Source organism: Hesperophylax consimilis, chromosome 28 (assembly GCF_061612785.1).
Source record: "Hesperophylax consimilis isolate HC1 chromosome 28, BYU_Hcon_1.0, whole genome shotgun sequence".
Classification (NCBI taxonomy): Eukaryota; Metazoa; Arthropoda; class Insecta; order Trichoptera; family Limnephilidae; genus Hesperophylax; species Hesperophylax consimilis.
Genome location: NC_142863.1, coordinates 20,595,624 through 20,605,204, shown reverse-complemented (window position 1 = coordinate 20,605,204; position 9,581 = coordinate 20,595,624). Strand labels below are relative to the sequence as shown.

The window sequence follows — 9,581 nt, the reverse complement described above, 5'->3', positions numbered from 1 at the left end:
TAGTGAGATGTGTCTTGTGAATGATTTTAAATCTGAACATCACGTTACAGGGGACAATTTTTATTGAAGTGAAACTTCTTTACGCGCGTCATGCAATTTCGAGGACCGGAGTAAAACCGACTCATGACCGAAACGAAAATGCGGGTACCCCCACCACCGATTAAAGTTCATTTGATCTAGTCAAAGTTTTGAAGTAACATATAAATGCTTCTTAGCTCATCCCGACAACTGGCGTTGGTGGTGTAATGGTCAGCATAGTTGCCTTCCAAGCAGTTGATCCGAGTTCGATTCTCGGCCATCGCACATTATTTTTTTGTTTTTAACGCTTTTTTCATTCAATATCTTATTTTTTAGTAGGTCAGAACATTTTTTAAAAGAAAATAATATTGCAAAATAATAAAAACACTTATCTCACTGTGATAAAACATTACTCCGCTAGAGCGCGCTTTGCGTTATTGTGTTGGATTAAAATTATTATCTAATCCGTATATTATGATAATTGTATTACATTTATTTAATTAATTTATTTATTTTGATAATATGTAATAATTTACAGAAAAAAAAATTAAAACTATCTCCCTCTGATAAAATATCCGTTCGCTAGAGCGCACTACGCGATCTTGTGTGGGATTCTATTTCTGTACATTGTACATTATTTTTAAAAATATATTATATTTTGGGTGTGATGTAGGTAACATTATAAAACATAACAAGCTCTCATATTTTCAGAACCTACATAATATAATCAATTTATGCGGCTTTGCTTACAGTTGGTGCTCAGCGTGGTTGGCTTTCAATCAGTTAAGCGAGGTTCGATTCTCGGCTGTGGCATTTTTGAAGTGAAACCTTGTTGAGGTGGGGGAGCCGCTCACGAACGTTCTCTCTCTTCTCTTCTTTCCTCTCTCTCAGACACCAGCGAACTGCGCCACGCCAAGCATCAGCTGAAACTAGAAGTTTCACTTCTGTCTTGCGTAGGCTTGACACACCCACTTTTTTTAAACCAACTAGCATTTCTGAAGTCACAAATGTGATAAATGATTTAAAAATGTCTTTCTCGTGCGGTATTGATTCTTTAAGTGTTATGGTGTATAAAATGCATGTATCCGAATTAGCTGGTCCCATATCTCACCTTGTAAATATTAGCTTCGAGAGTGGGTCGTTCCCTTCTCATTGTAAGAAAGCTAAAGTAATTCCCCTTTTTAAAGGTGGAGATCGTCTAGATGTCAATAATTACAGACCTATATCCTTACTCAATACTCTTTCAAAAGTAATAGAGAGATTGGCTAAGTCGAGATTGGTATCATTCTTAGAAACATATAATATACTCTCTAGCAATCAGTTTGGTTTCAGAGAGAATATAGGAACAAGTGATGCAGTGTTGAGGGTATTGTCCAAAGTCATTAGTGCGTTAGACTATGGAAACAAAGCTTTGGCTGTGTTCTTAGATCTATCAAAGGCATTTGATACGGTGTCCCATGGATTACTCCTCAAAAAATTATCTTCTCTTGGCATTCATAGTACAGCACTAGGCTGGTTCACATCCTATCTAAGTGATAGAACGCAACAAGTAGAGATAAATAATCATTTAAGCAATAGCAAACAAATCTCTTTTGGGGTTCCGCAAGGTAGTGTGCTTGGACCAATATTGTTTTTAATCTACATTAATGATTTGTGTAATTTAGATATTCCAGGTAACATTGTTAGTTTTGCAGACGATACTGCTTTAATATTTGAGGGTAAAACCTGGAGAGATGCTTTTAACAAATGTGACTTAGGATTAAGAGCAGTAAAGAGTTGGCTGAATAATAACATCTTAACTTTGAATACAATAAAAACTAAATATGTGACATTTAGTATATCATCAAAAAGTCAGCCTTCTGGCACTCATAATCTAATTATACATAATTGTCTGCTAAATTGTAATTGCCAACCCTTGGAAAGTGTAGATTGTATCATGTATCTAGGTGTAAAGATTGATAAATTTTTAAGATGGAATGACCATATCGATATGTTAACAAAAAATATCAGGAGACTTACATTTATTTTTAAAGAACTGCGACACATATTGGACAAAGAGAAATTAAAAACTGTCTATTTTGCCTTAGTCCAATCTCGACTTTCTTATAACATAGTATGCTGGGGATCATGTCTAAAGTCCAATGTTGAACCACTAAATATTACTCAAAAATTGATCCTTAAAGTAATGTACAAAAAAAAATTCTGTTATCCATCCAACCTACTTTATAAGGAATGTAATGTTATGTGTATAAAACAGCTATATATCACTCAAATACTTTGTCGATTTTTTATTAATATTAAATTTGCTGAAAGAACACAACAAATGCGGACAACTAGAATTAGCTCTACATTGAATTTTGTGGCTGTGCATACTAAAACTTCTTTTGGTCAAAGAAATTATTTACATCAGGCACCAATTATGTTTAATATTCTTCCAAATCATATTAAGTCTACCAATTCCTTAGTTAAATTTAAAAAATTAATTAAGATTTTTGTATTGACAGACAATTGTCTTAATATTTTTTCATCCTTGTCCTTTCTTAAATAATAAGATTTTATATAAGTCCCATTTACTAAAAACTGAATGTCACCCTATCTGTCTTTATTATCTACTTTGCTTCTTCTTTTGAATAATGATTAGTTATGGTTCAAATATTGTTACAATATACTGTCAAATTACCCATCTGGTAACACATCTAATACTTATTTTTTTCTTTAATTTTGAAATATTTTGTGTTTGTATGTAGAATTAATTTATGTTTGTGATTACTCTTATGTTTGCTTCACTATAATGTAAATTGTTAACCTCGATACAGGCTCAGTCCTAGTGAGGTTGATTTTTATGCGAAAAAAAAGTGTTTTATGGATAGTGAGATGCAATAAATAAATAAATGGGAATTGGGGACATTTATTTCAATATTACAGCATGTTATTAAAAAAATCTTTTGCAAAAACTGAACTATTTACTATAAACAAGATGTTGCTGTTGTCGTGAGCTCTAAATTCCTTTTAATTTGAACAGATTTTTCGCCAGATTGTGGCCAGTGTAACTATGGAATTCCCAATTAGGGTACGTTGTGAGGTTGAAGGTAGTGCAGAAAGGAAGGAGATTAGGAAGATGAAGGTGGGTGAGTACATGGATATTCAGATCTTGTCACCAAATACGGCTAAAGCCACTTCACATAACGTTCCAATTCTGAATGGTGATCTTACACCAGGGGGTCTAGCACAGTGAAATCGATAACGTTAATATGTCGGATCGATAGGCGGAACTGCCGACGATTTTATACCGATCTATAAAGCCCTATGTCAATACTATATTGACAAAATCTGTCATCTATGGCCAGTTAGCGATGTTCGCCAGCACGGACAAAATATGATTCCGATAGTCGGTAGACAAAAGCCGCTGCTTTTAGCGAGGTGTCGGATAAGCTGTCAATATGCACGACTTTTTGGATAATATCGTTCGTTATGCAACATAACTGGCTAATTAATGAATGGAGTGAACTAACGAAGCCGTTAAGTTGAAAGAAATTGAATACACGATCCGTGGATGGTATAGGTATTTCTCGACGATTTAACAAGTGTGGCCCAAAAGCAAAAAAGCAACTTTTTAACACATACTGCACGAGCCTATATACCTCGGAGCTAAGGACCAACTTCAACAAAGCATCTCTAAAAAGAATGGAAGTACAGTACAACAATTCCTACCGAATACTTTTTGGGCTGTCCTGGTACTGCAGTGCCACTGAGATGTTTGTAGAAGGGCGTGCTCCCGGATTCCGAGCACTAATGAAAAAACGGATCACCAGCTTTCGAACACGACTAGCCGCGAGCGAAAACGGTCTTGTGATGGCAGCACTGCACTTCTGGCAGGGACCTATTTACAAGCGATGGAGCCAAATCCTGATGTCATAGATAAATATATATATATTTTTTTTAAAATATTTTTTCTTCTAAAAAAAAAAACTTTAATCTCATTATGTTTTTTTGTATTATTATTATGATCTTTTGTTTTCGTTTATTGTGTATGTATTATCTTACAATATTTTTTTATATTTACTTTATATATATTCTATGTATAATATGGAGCTCGTGGGATTGCACCACCCTCCCCGAGATCTGGAATAAAAATTAAAAAAAAAAAAAAATAGGGTTTTCCAATAAGAGGTGTTATTTTGAATAGCCCGCTATTTCGGTAGATGTTACTTTTGAAGCTGTCATTTTTAATTTACATACATAATAAAATAAAAGAAGTGATAAGAATGTGATAAGTCATAAGAAGTGATGTGTAGTTTGTGGCAAGTGTGTGTTTATGTATATAAAATAAATAAAATTTTAATTTATATACATAATAAAATAACACCTCTTATTGGAAAACCCTATAAAAACGCAATCAATTGATTCCTTTCTAACTTGGTGGAACAAAAGTTGTTAGTCATAACTAGAGACCGGATTATATGCAACAAAAATAGCCCAAAATATGCATGCAAATATGCAATAAAAATAGCTAAAATATGCACGAAAATCCATAAAAAGGGTCAAAATATGCAACATGAAATAATACAGGAAGTCGTATTTTTGCATATTTTTTTATTTTAGTAAGCTATTAGTTCTCAAGGATAACAATTATATTTTCGAAAATATCAATTATAAAATGTATTTAACAATAAATTTTAGAATTTACCTTTAAAAACGTATATGACTAAGTACTGTTCTAAATGTTCTGTAGAAAAATTGTGTCTACGATCGCTAAATATATTTTTGTAAGCGGAAAAGGAACGTTCTACGTCTACTGATGTGGCTGTTCAATTTTTGAACTTATTGTTCCGGGCAAAATTTCACCTGCCCCGTTGATGAAGTTATCAATTTGGCACAAAGGTTCAAACCCTAGGTTATTATTCAGTATGTTTTCAAATTTTTCTTTGAGTTTACTCGGGAATAGCTGTGGCAACGAGGAATTCATAAGGCGAATTTCCTTCATAACCTGAATAGATGCATTCAATACCAATCCATGAATTTCAAGCGTTTTTATACTTGCAGGTATGTAGGCGAAATGAGTGGTAATCATAGCTAGGTTTTTTTTAATACTGGCGTCGTCAAACGATTCTTTGCACTGGAAAACTGCCAAAGCCTCTGCACTATCGAAGTCATTGATAACACCCTTGATGGCTTCAAAATGTTCATGGTAAAACATCGCAGCTTCGATCCATGTACCCCAACGTGTTATTACTGGCTCAGGAGGTAAAGGGATATTTGGCAGTTTTTCTTTGTAGGCCTTTATACGAGCAGGCGCCTTAAGAAACACTTTCTTTGCTGATGAAATCAGGTTATTTACATTCGCAAACGTGGATCTCACTTCTTCGGCGAGTCTGTGAATTCCGTGAGCAAAACACGTCACATGAATCAAATTGGGATAAAATACTTGGAGGGCTTTGCCTGCTTTGATCATATAGGGGGCAGCATCTGAGAGCAACACTTACACATTTTCATCCGCAGAAGATTCAGGATATATTTTTTTTATACCCTCATTCACAAATCTGGCGATCGTAGAATGATTTGCCTTTTCAAGTTCTCTGCAGGGTGTCAGCAAGCGTAAATATGCAAGATCTCAAATTATTTGCTAAAATATGCAACTACCGCTGAAAAGGGTCTAAATATGCATTTGCATATGCAAATGCATATAATCCGGTCTCTAGTCATAACTAAAGGCCTTATGAAATAATTAACTTCCTTTTTAGTGTCAAAAAGTACATGCGGAATGCCAATTTATATTTAAGTTGTTATTTAAATTTGACATTGTCAAATTTGTCAAATGTATTTTTGTCAAATATTCATTGTCAAATGTATTTTTTAGTTTTCCGTAGCTGTCTCACGTTAATGACATCTGAAGAAAATAATTTCTGTTGCGGTCTATATCATCTTTGGGATGCTGTGTGGAGGGTCTTTTTGAGGAAAGTAAGGAGACAAAGTTCTGAAAAAGGCATGAGGGGTGGGCAGGAAACTGGAGGCAGTGAGTCCATGAGTGACAGACGTACGAATCCATCGTTCGATAGGTGGAGAGAGTCCGGCTGGAGAAGTCAAATGGTCTCCCTCAATCGCCCTATAACAGACGCATCCGCCACCAAGACCTACACAAACCTCACCCCATGAAACCGAACTCCCCTGCTAAGTCACTAAACTAGCATGGCACTTAGGATGACCTATAATAGAGATGTTGGTTATCCAATAATGGTTCCTGGACGGAGGTACTCCAACTCTGAGTAAAATTATGTTTAAAAATTGAAAAAATCCAACATTATAAATATAGAAAGACTTTATTGAACAGATATGCAAATTTAATTCTATTCTGGGGTCTAGAAGACGAAAGGCCTTATGGATTATCTAATTGGCGACATCAGTTCTCTTTCACACTTTTATATAGATAACATTTCTAAAACTATTCGTTTTTCTATGGCGGGACGTAAAAATATTTGAGATAATCTTTTGCTCTCAATTTGATGAGAATGGTACCGACGCCTTTCTGCGGGACAACAACGGGACAGTGTCCCTAAAAACGAGGATTTCATACTGCCCATGTAAAAAAACCGATATACATATGTATATGAACTAATAGAAATAAAGTTAGGTTTTACTTGTGATCTATTATATGTTTCGAGAACAATGTTGTCCTCAAATAAAAATATTACAAGCAGAATATAAAATATCGCAGATAAATAAATTAGAAACATTACAGATTAGAATAAAAAATGGAACAATTTTATTTTGAAACTATAATACATGTAATTTAAAATATCATTTTTATTTGGTTTGACTGAGGATTGAGCCTTCTTCCCGACTAAAATGAGTGAACCAAAAATTAAGCCAAATCCTAATTGGTTAGTACCGAGATGTATGCTGTAAATTTTTTTAATACCATCCGATTTCAGAGAAATGCATATATGTCCACGTGTGTTGCGAAAATGCCACCAAAAGTTGAAAAATGCATCGTCATCGACGAATCTATCTGCCGAGTTTAGATTGGGTTAATTTCATTCATTTAATAAAACAAAAACCAAATTCAAATAGATGTATTTAAAAGTTTTAATATTAAATAAAATGTGAATAATTGTCTAATAAAACGGTTGCAAACAATCCTCCTTCAATATTTTTTTACCTTTTAACGAACATGTAATTATCTAATTATCTTACTCCACGCCTGCCCCCTCCAATCCTTCTTAAAAAATTAAAGATATGTCATCCTTCTACCGATTTGGGTTTGCCCCTTTCCTCCACCATCTAACCTAGCCTATTTCTGAATGTTAATCTATATTTGACTTTAGTATACGACTCGCCCTGATGAAGAGAACATCGTTTCTCAAAACGTATTTAATAAATTGGTGTAAATTTATTGCGCCGCAGGATTCATTTTCAAGTTGTAAAGATTTAATGGGCACCTAACTACTAACATAATGTTATTTTTCTTATTATTGTCTAAAAATAAATCCAGTTGTGTGGTAACACTGTGGCACCGTTGCGCTCTAGTTGCCAGACATCTACAGTACAACTTATAACTGACCACTTTTTCCACTACATACAATATTTATAATACAATACAATCCAGAGGCGTGCCGTCCATATAGGCACATAAGAACTGCATATTACTCGCATAAAAATAATATTTTCCGACTTATGTCCGGGTTAAATCTTTCCCACAGGAAAAACTAAACCCGTCCACACACTTTTCCACAAATCATCACCTAGTCAATCCATATTATGCAAGTGCAATATATAAGCATAATAAATACAAAACAATACAAGTAAAACACGTCAACTCACCAGTTTCAACTCACAACACGTCAACTCACCAATTTTCATATCATAGGGTTCGGCTCGGTAGAACTCATAATTGGGCCTATAAATCCTACTGATCCCTCAATATAAATATTTAAAAAATCTTTCGTAATCCGTAACATTTATTATTTTTTGGCAGATCTAATACGCCTAAATTTTGAATGAGAGAGCTAGGTATAATGCCAGTAGCCGAAATAACAAATGGTAATATTTTTAGAGTCTGAAAATGCCAAATTCTTTTAATCTCATTTCCTAAATCTGTGTTTTTTCTTATTTTTTAAGAAACAGATTTTTGAATATTAAAGGAATTTGGAATAGCGACATCAATGATATAAGTTATTTTTTTTAAATTTTGTCATGTAAAACTAAATCGGGTCTATTATGACTAATAGTTCGGTCCGTTAGTTAGTATAGTTTTATCATAATATATTTTATAAAATTCATTTTCTAAAAATGAATTTGGTTCGTAATCATAATATGGTACTATATTAAGGCAGTCAATCAAGTTATGTTTAATTACCAAACTTTGGTGAATTATTTTTAAAACTTGATTATGCCTAAATGTATTCTCGGACGGCGCTAATACAGAACATCCCGAGATAATATGTTCTATAGTTTCTATTTTAAATAATAAAAAAATTATTGAATTATTAGAAGAACTGCAGCAGTGTGCGAGCTACACCCACAGTATTAGAATCTAGGCACCTATAAGGCAGGGGTTCCCAACCTTTTTGTACTCTAGAGCACATTCTAAAATATCGGTAGGGTGGCGGGCACCACCTATTTTTAATCGACAAACTCGGGGCAGCAATCGCAATCAAAATGACAACAACGCGTTTCAAGGTGGGTAATGCTATTTGCACATCACTCCTTGTACACGCCGAAAACCCGAAGTGAGCCGATGATCGCCGAACCGATCGGGACGGTACGAGAACGTGACTACTGTCAGTTTGGCCGTCGGGGCCATGCTTATTGCTTTCACTGACAGACAGAGCTGGTAGAGTCATGTGCCATGTGTTTTGGCGCTTTCGGCGTTCATAGGCTCAGTTCGTTCGTTCACTTCGGGTTTTCTGCGTGTACAAGGAGTGATGTGCAAATAGAACTAGCGTGAAGAGTGCAGTCTGGCTCGCCGCCAGACAGGTTGCGACAAATACTGTCAGCAAAAGAACCACTAATACACATACAAAATCGCAAATATACGAACGTATTTAATAAATCTAGACACTCAAAAAAATTAAAACTCTAACAAATAAATAAAAATAATTCACATTTTTAATTAATGTTTGTGAAAAAATTATTTCACTGTCGAATAGTGGTTGACACATACGACACGGGCGCCATGGTGCCCGCGGGCACGGGGTTGGGAACCCCTGCTATGAGGTATCAACGGCAGGAGAGCGCTAATAATAATAACATCGCATTTATAATAGCGCAGTTTAGTGTCATTTCATTTCAAGTGCGCTTTACTATAACAATCTTAAAAACGGTAATTTAGTATTAGTGGTCATGTTCTTAAAAGTATTCCTACAGTGTGCTTTACCCAATACAGATCTAATATTATAACACTAAATATACAGGTTATACAAAGCGATGATAAAACAAACAATAACAATAACAGCAGGACAGGACAAAACAAGAACATTAAAACTATGACGTAATATAAAACAGGATGCAGTTTGTGCTCAGAAATGAGAATCTTCTGAGCAGACATTCAAAAAAGGTACAATAAA

General features: G+C 34.6%; 1 non-coding gene across 1 annotated transcript; it reads left to right on the top strand.

The window, feature by feature from the left end:
- The first annotated feature begins 231 nt into the window (after window positions 1-231).
- TRNAG-UCC (transfer RNA glycine (anticodon UCC)) lies at window positions 232-303 on the top strand. The gene has a single exon. It is a non-coding gene; the product is annotated as a tRNA-Gly (tRNA).
- The last annotated feature ends 9,278 nt before the right edge of the window (window positions 304-9,581 follow it).